This window comes from Mesoplodon densirostris, chromosome 5 (assembly GCF_025265405.1).
Source record: "Mesoplodon densirostris isolate mMesDen1 chromosome 5, mMesDen1 primary haplotype, whole genome shotgun sequence".
Taxonomy (NCBI): domain Eukaryota; kingdom Metazoa; phylum Chordata; class Mammalia; order Artiodactyla; family Ziphiidae; genus Mesoplodon; species Mesoplodon densirostris.
In genome coordinates this window covers 35,094,076-35,105,195 of record NC_082665.1, presented here as the reverse complement: position 1 = coordinate 35,105,195, position 11,120 = coordinate 35,094,076, and positions in this window count along the sequence as shown.

The window sequence follows — 11,120 nt, the reverse complement described above, 5'->3', positions numbered from 1 at the left end:
TTTGTCCCCCATCAGGGTTATAGCCATTGCTATGCAGGCTCATACAGGAGGCTATCTGGATAAGGAGGCTATTCTTCAAATAATACAGGAGAGAGAGCAGATAGATCTGGGGGAGACGATGAAGGGTAATGTGTTTTCCTCTAGTGTTCTGCTTGCAGCTTCAGGGCAAATATCTTTTCACTGTCTCTGGTCCTGCAGCCATTGAATCAGGTGATGAAAGCATCATAAAATAGGTTTCCTATTGCTCTTCCTGTTTAGAATGAACCAGAGCAGACATACCTGATAGAAAGCAAAACAGGGAAGCAGTTTTCTGCGTGGCCTTAACCTCTCAGATTATTTCTTTTTGCCTGTTTTGAATCATGCCCTGAACTACGATTCTTTACAGTGGTGGGGTTTCATTAATCTACACATTCCTTATAGGGAGATAAGCACTGAGCTATGAACTTTGCTGGTAGAATATTCTGATGAAAGAAAATAGAAATCTAAGGCACAGCAATGTCATGTCCTTTATGCAATAGAGTTCATTTATCATTCACAATGCGTGAGGCTTGAAATGTAGATAAATTTTCCCACTAAAGCCAGCCTTCAGGGGGAGAAAAATCATATGAACTCCCTACTAATTTTTCTGCTCTATTATCTTATTAGTGGTGATTTGTAGAGAATTGCAGAGAAGCATTCATACTTTAGGGCAAATTTCTTAATTGATAATAAGGAATTAAGATACAGTAGTTATAAGTGTTTTTGTCTCCATAATTTAAAATATTACATCTGGATTTTAACTCTTGGCAAAAACTGTGCAGAGAATGTGATGTTTATTTACATGCAAAAAAGGGATTTTGTGATAGATCTGCTTATACCAAAGGGCGTGTCATTCACAAATTTACTTATTACTTACAGGTTTTTTTGTCATTTCTGCTGGACCAGAGAGAGGTCTTTGACCCTCATAATAAGCTTGCATAGACGGTTTCACTTAGAAACCTGCACTGAGCTTTAAAAGTGTGTGATATAATGGTTAGAAGACCTGAGTTCAAGTTATAGCTCTTAATTCCCAGTGCATTTTAGAAAGCACTCAGTGACTTTTCCATGGTTTTAAGACAATTAGTAAAAAAGAGCATCGTCATTGGTTTTATAAACGGCTGTTGTTTGATCGATAGCTACATGGATGGTGAGTCAGCATTTGGAGACATTTCCCAAGTTTGTTGTCAGGAACACACTGTCCCCATCACCTGCCACTTGTCTGTCCTTTAAGGCTTCTGCACTGTTATCCGTACTGCCCCAGGCAGGGGGTGTGGGCTGCTTTACAGAGAAGGGAATTTTGCATTTCCTCCACCACTGCAGATGACCAAAACATCAGTCCTCCTCCACCACTGCTTTTAGTTTTTTTATTTTAGCTTCTTCTCTGAAGGCACTAGAAAGTCCCAGTGAATTCCTTCTCGTGCCATCAGTGTACTGCCCCCTTGTGTCTCAGCTACTCTCAGACTCCGCTCTTAGGTAACCCAGCCTTATGAAGAAAAGTTAGCAACCTCTTAATGGTAACCAGAAGATCAGGGTAAACCGTACACAAAGTGAAATAGCAACAGGCGCCCTCCAGTGAGACACAGCGACCAGGTGTCGAAGGTCTCTATTTCTTTCCTTCTTCCCTTTTTTTTTTTTTTTTTTAAGATGTTGGGGGTAGGAGTTTATTAATTATTTATTTTTGCTGTGTTGGGTCTTCGTTTCTGTGCGAGGGCTTTCTCTAGTTGTGGCAAGCGGGGGCCACTCTTCATCGCGGTGAGCGGGCCTCTCACTATCGCAGCCTCTCTTGTTGCGGAGCACAGGCTCCAGACGCGCAGGCTTCAGTAGTTGTGGCTCACGGGGCTAGTTGCTCCGCGGCATGTGGGATCCTCCCAGACCAGGGTTCGAACCCATGTCCCCTGCATTAGCAGGCAGATTCTCAACCACTGCGCCACCAGGGGAGCCCCCTTCTTCCCCTTCTGCTCACAGCCCAGTACACACTGCTGGCAGGAGGAATAAATGACAGAGGAAACTTAAGAACTGCAAAAGAGAGCTCATAGTTTAGAAACAGTTTGGCCCATCATTTTTTGGATTGAAAGTCTGTACTGTCATTAGAAACACACATCTTCATTAAGTAAATATTTGCACAAAAGTAATTTCTTGAAGAAAGCAGAAAGTTACCAGCCATCAATCTGTAATTTCCACAGTTGTCTGGTACTTACAAAAAGACAATGGAAAGCAGAAAAGTAACAAAATAGCTATCACACCAAATTACTTTGCTGCACAAGGATATACATTAAACGAGGTAAGTGTTCAAATTATTTGTGCATACTTGTCTAAGTTAATATGGGAAACAGCTGTAAATGTATGAATAAAACTCTTCTGACATACATGTATTTATAGTCTATGCATGGGTGTGTGAATACACACAGACATACATATAATTTGTAAGTAAGCTGAAAACTCACAAAGTTCACTGATTCCAAAATTTATATGGCCATATTAAGAGCATCAATCTGAACAAGAGTGATTTCATTTGGATTCGAAGAAGTTTGCAGATCTTGCTATAAAATGCAATATATATGTCTTAATCCTTTTAGGGAATTTCGCACCTCAACCTATTTGGCTGTAAGTCTTTTATTTTTCCTCTAGAAAGAGAGGAGGGTGGAAATGAAATAGCTTTATTGCTTCTTTATTTATATCCACTAGGGATTCTTTTTAACTGAGTTTGTAGTGTCACCTTCCATTCACCCCAGTAATATAAATAATGAAAAACACTGCATGTAATTTCATTTTACAGATGCCTCTAGCCACGTTGTCAGCTATTGATTAAAACCAATCATATGATACAGAGGTCCCTCCTCCAACACATGCACACAGAGTCACTCCCTATCCCCTTTAATCTTTCTTATGATAAGTGAGCATCACTCAGCTATATAGAAACAGCAGTAGTATGCTTAATTCTACTAATTACAAGCAGATATACATATCTATATGTCAATCTATATATATATATATATATATTTTTAAAGACATACTGCATTCGCTACCATGTGTTGAGTGCTTTCTTGTTACTATGCCCTGTGCTGACACTTAATACACATTATCACCGAGTCTCCTGAACTCTGAAAAATGATGATTATTATCCTTGTTTGGGTCTAGACTCATGCTCATCCAACTCACTCTGCTGTCCTCCACCATGGATCACTGATGATCTCTGGATCAAGGGTAAAAATTTGACGCTGTCGTTTGTATTGTTTGTTTGTCTTTTTTTTGGCCTCACGGCTTGTGGGATCTTAGTTCCCCAACCTAGGATCAAACCCAGGTCCCCCACAATGGAAGTACAGAGTCCTAACCACTGGACCACCAGGGAATTCTGTTTGTCTTTAGTTGGATTTGAATGTCTTCGCCGGGGGAAGTGGATGGCATTTGAAGCCAAACTAGGGCATGTAATGCCCCACACTCTGTGGCAAGATAGTATTCAAGTTCCAGGAATTATTTTTGTCATGTGTTGCATAGAAACAAAAATTTAAAAGAGCTTGAACCCAGCTTTCAGATCCTGGTTTCTAGTGTTATTTTCCAAAAGAATGAACCAGGATTCCTTGGAGAAATAGCTGATTCTAGGACTGGGTAGGGAATATACAAGATAAGCCTGAGGCTTCTTGTAGTGCCAGAAAGTAGGGAAATGCCCCCAAATCAAAAGAATGGAGTGTGTCAAAGGGAAACGGGTTAATTGAAAGGCACTCAATGGTCATACCTGAAATAATTTGAGCAATAAAATAAATATTGTGTTATTGTGTAACATATAAAATAAATATCTATGAATTCATACTGATATAAATGATTGAGTAAATAAATGGGGAGAAGAGATAAATCTCCTATACAGGAGAATGATGAAAATTTTCATAGACACTCCCCCTTAAGAAGGGAGAGCTTAATTCTCCTTACCCCCAACTCCCTCTGTGAGTGTGGGCTGCGCTTAGTGACCACCTTCTAAAGAGCAGAGTAGGTAAAAGGGAATAATGACTTTCTGTGGAAAAATCTGGAAAACTACCTCAGCCAGGTGGTCATGGTTAGCATCATCAGTAAGTCACGTGGATAACATGTACTCTTGATATAATGTGATGAGAGTGATGAGAATGGCAAAAATACAATCCCCAAAACCTACAATTCTAGTCTAACCATGAGAAAAATATCACACATACACACACACACACACACACAAATGAAGGGTTGCATATATAATACATATACATGTGTGTATACATATACATTGTGTACATACATACAATATGGAGATCATATATCAAGAGATTACACATATAAGAAGATTTTGTATGTGTGTATAAGATTTTATATATGTGTGCATATCTCTTTATATAATATAAATAAGGCAAATATAAGGAGATTTATTTTAAGGATTGGCTCACATGATTATGGGGACTGGCAAGTCCAAAACCTGTAGGTCAGGCCAGCAAAACTTGAAACTCAGATAAGAGCTTATATGGCCATCTTGAGGCAAAATTCCTTCTCTGGAAAACCTCAGTTATTTGATCCTAAGGCCTTCAACTGATTGGGTGAGGCCCCACCCACATTATCAAGAGTAATCTGTAAAATCAACTCATTTATAAGCATCTTCCTCTACTTACAATGGAGTTATAGCCCAATAAAACCATCTTAAGTTAAAAAGATTGGAAGTCAAAATGTGTTTAATACATCTAACAAAACTGAACATCACAGGTTAGCCCAGCCTACCTTAAAGGTGCTCAGAACAGTTACTATTAGTCTACAGTTGGGCAAAATCATCTAACATCAAGCCTATTTTATAATCAGATGTTGACTTTCTCATGTAATTTATGGAATGCTGTACTGAAAGCGAAAGATAGAATGGTTCTAAGTATGTCAGTGGTTTGCCCTCATGATCATGTCACAGACTGGGTACTGAGCTTGCTGCTGCTGCCCAGCACCCCAACAGGGTATCTTACCACTTATCATTAGCCCAGGAAAGGATCAAATTCAAAATTCAAAGTACAGTTTCTACTGAATGTGTATTGCTTTCACACCATTGTAAGTCAAAAAGTCGTTAAGTCGAAGCATCCTAAATCAGGGACCATCTGTAGATGTTAACCGCCATATCTACAAAACACCTTCACTGTAACACCTAGGTTAGCATATCATTAAATAACTGGGTACTATAATCTAGCCAAGTTGACACATAAGAGTAACCATCATAGAGATACCTCTCCAGACAAGGAAATGCCAGACAAGATATGTCTAAGAAACTTTCAAAGCCCAGAGCTGGCTAAAGAGGCATGACAACTAAATGGGATGTGGTGTCCAAGATGGCTTCTGGAACAGAAAAGAAGCATTAGGGGAAAACTGGTGAAATTCAAATAAAATGTAGAGTTTAGTTAATATTTTTTTAAAATTGTGTCAAAGGAGATGCCTGAACAGGCAAATCTCCATTACAGAGGAAATTTAGTCTTACAACAAATCATACCCAGTGTTCCAGGGAGACAAACCAAAACTGAAAGGAGACTGAACTTTGCAGGCTAAGAGCTTGAAAGCAGTTTTCTAAAGTGGCTGAAGTAATGATAACCAACCATCCTTTCCCCGTCTCCTTCCCTGACCAACAGACAAAGCAAAGCTCTAAAATCATGACTACATGAAAGCAAATGTCTAAAATGTATGTCTTGTTGATCTGTGTTGGATTACTGAGATACTATACTTAATTATTTGAGTAGTGGCCTGCAAGTGAGCAAATAAAACATTTGGAAACCAAGACTTGGGGTTTTTTGGTAAAACTTGTTCCACATTTGACTTACTAGTAATCCCATAGGCAAAATAATTCATTCAGATACTCAGGCATATATTTTTCAACCATTTACCTTGGTACAACATTTCATGTTAAGAAATTATATTTGTAAATGTTCTCCAAAAATTAGGAGCTTGCCTACAATCCTCAGGCTATGCAAAGTGAGGCTGAAATTACAGGTAAGTCCTAAAATCTTAACAACTGGACAAAACAAGAGTATTTTCCTTTCATATCACATTTCAGTGCAGACTAGGTGACCCCTCTCCATCTTGTACTTATGCCATCTGGAATATGTGACCTCCAAAGTCACAATGGAAGAGAAAACTGTAGAATTACAAGAGTACGTCCCGGATGGAGGTGGCTTACACCCTTCCTGTTTCACCTTCTTAGCCAGAATTCAGTCACACTGTTCTGACCTAACTGCAGGGGAGGCTAGATCTTTCTTTTTGCAGGAAGGGGAAACAGTGCAATAAAAATATAGCATAACATCTGTCATAATTGTCAACTGAGTTTGGGAAATCTTATATGCTTTATTCCCCCTTACGGACTCATAATGCAAATTAAATATTAAAGACCCTGGGAATTCCTATAGTAAGGAAACTGGTTTAACGTTTAACTCAGTGTTTCCAGAACTTATTTAGCAGTTTCACTCAGTTCTCATCCACAAGGAACATCGATAAACATTTTGGGGAAAAAACCCACTATGTTTGCTTAAACATAGTTACGAAACACTAACTTGAAGATAACTTGCTCTTCTTTTTCTATGCTTCCATGACCAATAACTCTTCTTTCAAACTATTCTGTGTGTGTGTGTGTGTGTGTGTGTGTGTGTGTGTGTGTGTGTGTGTGTGTGTTCAGTTCACTTTCTGTCAAGGTCAGCTTATCTAGGAATCAATATTTGCATTAAAATCACTTCCTAATCTCATAATTAAATTGTCAGTGGACAATCTAATTTCCCTAGGTTCAAAATTCTCCTGATAGCTGTTTAACTGGATCCCCAAATACTGATCTCAAAGTTCTCTGGAATGAGTTTCTCCAGGTTATAAGAAATCCTAGAACCAGATTAAAGTCCAACTTCTATAAAATGAGTATAATTTCATGTTATGCATATCATTTAATTACCTAATTTCTGGGTTGATCTGCTTTTTGTTGTTGTTACCCCAATCTTCCTTTGCTCTCATTATTCTTACTTTTAAATTTTGTTTTTATATCTCTTATTGTAGTATATATTTGTAATGCACCTAAGTCATTTTTGGGGTAAGGAAGCAGGTATATGAATGATAAGATAGAAGATAGATAGGTAGAGAGATAGAGAGATAGATAAGCAAAATTTTAAAATACAGCTTTGGTTGTCATGATGGCATAGTCTGTAGCTTTGTGTTTCCATATTGTGACTAGTTGCTGAGGAACCACTTAGAGCTAATGAGAAGTACAGGAGCTTCCCTTGATATTTCGTTAGCCTAAAACTTGGATTTTCTAGAGTCATGAAGATTTCTTCCCAATATTGTGACAGCAGGATGTTAAATCTCATTATAACATGTGAAACATCTTAAAGTATATATGAAAAAAATGAATTTTTTGTGTATGACAAAACAATAAATTCTTACATCTTTTATCATATTTCTATTCCTTTATAAATAGATATTAAAGATTTGTTATATTAGAAATCTGAAGGTAATATAAAAATTTAAGATAAACTAAATATTGGACAAAACTAAAAACTAAACGGGTTAAATATAGAGAGAGATATGTATACTTATTGACAGGCATTTACAGAAACAAAGTCAGTAATATTCACATAGTTTCTTTTGAAGAATTCCCAAATACAAATCATTTCTGTCCTCACTGGCCAGTTATTTCTAGTACTTCTCACATTCCTAGAACAAGTATGATGTAAGCCCCTTCTTGACATTCTGGAAGTGTAGCCAAATGCCAGTTTAAAATAAGATAAGGTTGTTATTCATTCATTATTATTAATTCATGTATTGAGATACTGTGTCAGGTTCTAGGAATGTAAAGATAAATAAGTAATAGAATTTCACAATTTAGTATGCTGTTAGTCTCAAAGGAGCGAATAGATTTGCTGTCATGGCAGAGTGTACAAGTTTCCTATCCAATGTCCATTATTCTGTCTTCTACAATAATAAAACCATTATTCAGGTGCCAAAAGACATCATTTTTCCATCCACGTGACTAAATTCTGAGCAAAGAAAGAAGTTAGGTAGAACTTCCAGGAAGACTCCTTAAAAGGTAAAATAGAAAACTAGGGCATTTACTAACAATAGTCTTTACCTTTTCCTTCAGCTGGTTGGTATGCAGATAAAATGGCTGGAGGTCTGCCTGCATCTTAGGTTATGAGAAACTTTAATATGCCCGATGGCAGATAGGAAAGATAGAAGATGCTAGATTTCCAATGATTATGAATCATTCATACAACACTGGCCTGCCTTTACTGTGGATTTATTTTATGTAAAAAAAAAAAGCCCTTATAAATGTACTAAAATGTTTAGGATTTTCTGTTAATGCAGCAAATCCAATCCTAAATGATTTACTTACCAGTGAAACTAAATGATCTAACTGATGAAAAAAATCAAGAATTAGGCTTTGCATGTATAAGATTAAAGTAAGTAGGTGAATTAGGTCATAGACATATAGAAAGAAGGCGTATCGTTATATTAGAATAAGAAATCACACTGAATGCTCTCTGAACACCTATTAATTCATTCAACATGAATTAGTAGTTCAGAGTCAGGCTCTATGAAGGAAAAGAGATTTGATGGTGGAATGAGGTTAGAACCAGTTTATAAATGACCTTCAATATCTAAACTAAGAAGACTGGATTTTACTGATTATACAGTCATTAAGGATTATTTACAAAGTAGGAGGAAAATAGTATTTAGAGCTGAATGGACCTTAAAATTCACTCCTCTAATGATTTTCATAATGTGCTATTTGGGGAATCCCCATGAGAACTACTTGGTGAGTAGGGGGCTGGGGCAAAACATTTGGGGCTGCTGCCTGGGTAAGTCTACACAGCACCACAATTCCTCATTCAGAGCAACTCTACTTTTATCTGTTTATAAGTCCACATAGCACTTCTTTGAACAAAACGTTCTAAGGCTAACAAGATGTGAAATCTACCATTTACCCCAATCCCTTCATTGTATTTGCTGGAAAATTTTGACTCAGGAGCCTTTTGCCCATATCTCACTGCAGGTTAGGACTTGACCATGAGTCTATAGGACATTAGCCAATTTCCCCCATTATGTTATGGTGCACCTAAGAGCTGTAACTCAGAAAGATGCTCTAAAATGTACTTTGTAGGGGATAAATGTCTGTAGCTGGGAGGTCAGTTGTAAAGCTGAATGAAATTGCTACTCCAAAGATGGGATTGGCCTGAAGCCAGAGTAGTTTCAGTAGAACTACACAGGTAAGGAGATGTATCAACCACCTCCAAATGCATTCTAGCCTTTCTCATAAACAGTATAACCAAATTCCTGCTTTTAAGTCCCTGTGTTTTAAATACTCATAATGCCCTCTCTTCTTCTGGGTTGCATCCTGACCTATACACTTTTTCACCTTGTCTTATGGACTACCATCTCATTTATCATTAATAAACTCACTACTGTCTTCACATCTCACTAGGTGAGATAACCAATATAAAGACTCATCTTTAGATGGCTCTTACCTAGGAAATTCTTCTGGCGCTAAATATTGTATTAATCAGGGGCAGTCAGGAAGACAGACATCACTACAAATATTACAAAGTGATTTATTATTAGGGACATGGAAGGGCTGCTAAAGTAAATGTGAGGAAGCTTACTTCTGACTTTCAGCAGATCCAAAAGTATAAGACTTGCCACTACTAATAAACTTAACTCTCTACAACACCAAAGCCAGTGATTCTCAGGAGGATACAGCCCAGATAATGCTGAAAGCTGCTCTTATCAGAGCTGCCTACAGCACCAAAGTGGGTAATTCTCAGGAGACTGCTTAGAAGCTCCTGGCAAAACTCCCCTTCTGCCATCTGCAGATATCCTTCACCTAAGAAGAGTAAGGAGTTCCTGAGCAAGAACACCCAAAATGCAGCAGAGGACACACTGAAGATGCTGAAGCTGAATTGATAGTACACCTAGTCCTTGTTTTGCACAGTGATGAGGTATCATAAAAATTACTGTGAAAGCTGAACCATACAAAAGGATCTCAATAATCAAAAAGAAAATTACAATTGTTTTACAACCTTTAAAATGTTTATCAGAGCATTAAAATCCCTCTTATTGTAGATTATAAATGTAAAGGAAAATTTAAACAATAGCAAGACTAATATTTATTTAGCACAGAGTAATTTAAGACATTTGAAATGCAAACAATTAATGTGCTTGGTTTCTTTGTATAAAACATGTCAACAGTAGCTTGATTAGTGCTTGCCTTTTTGTCATATAACTTCCTATACAGAGGAAACATCTTTTTTATGCCTTGGTGAATTGTACTCCTTTCTAAGTTTAGATCGGCTTCCAACAATCTATAGTTTGAATTTTCAGTTCCATGAAATACCTTTGAGAATTCCTTTAATGTAGTTTTGCCAGCATCACTTCTAGGAAAGCTGTATCCTTGCTGTGGCAACTGCTTTCCTCATTTGTGTCAATAAGCCCATCTTCAGTGAACTAGTGACTATCTAGCTCCATATCTAGAGTTTCTTCCATGTTGGAATTGTCAACATTCCCACAGCCAGCGTTTTTTTTATTCTTTTCTTTTTTTTATATACAGCAGGTTCTTGTTATCTATTTTACACATATTAGTGTATATATGTCAATCCCAATCTCCCAATTCATCCTACCACCTACCATCCCCCGCTTCCCCCCCTTCGTGTCCATACATTTGTTCTCTACATCTCTGTCTCTGTTTCTGCCTTGCAAACCAGTTCATCTGTACCATTTTTCTAGATTCCACAAATATGCATTAATACATGGTATTTGTTTTTCTCTTTCTGACTTACTTCACTCCGTATGACAGTCTCTAAGTCCATCCACATCTCTACAAAGGACCCAATTTTTTGACTTTTTATGGCTGACTAATATTCCACTGTATATATAACCACATCTTCTATATCCGTTCATCTATTGATGGACATTTAGGTTGCTTCCATGACCTGGTTATGGTAAATACTGCTTCAATGAACACTGGGGTTCATGTATCTTTTTGAATTATGGTTTTCTCTGGGTATATGCCCAGTAGTGGGATTGCTGGGTCATACGGTAATTCTATTTTTCATTTTTTAAGGAACCTCCATACTGTTCTCCATAGTGGCTGT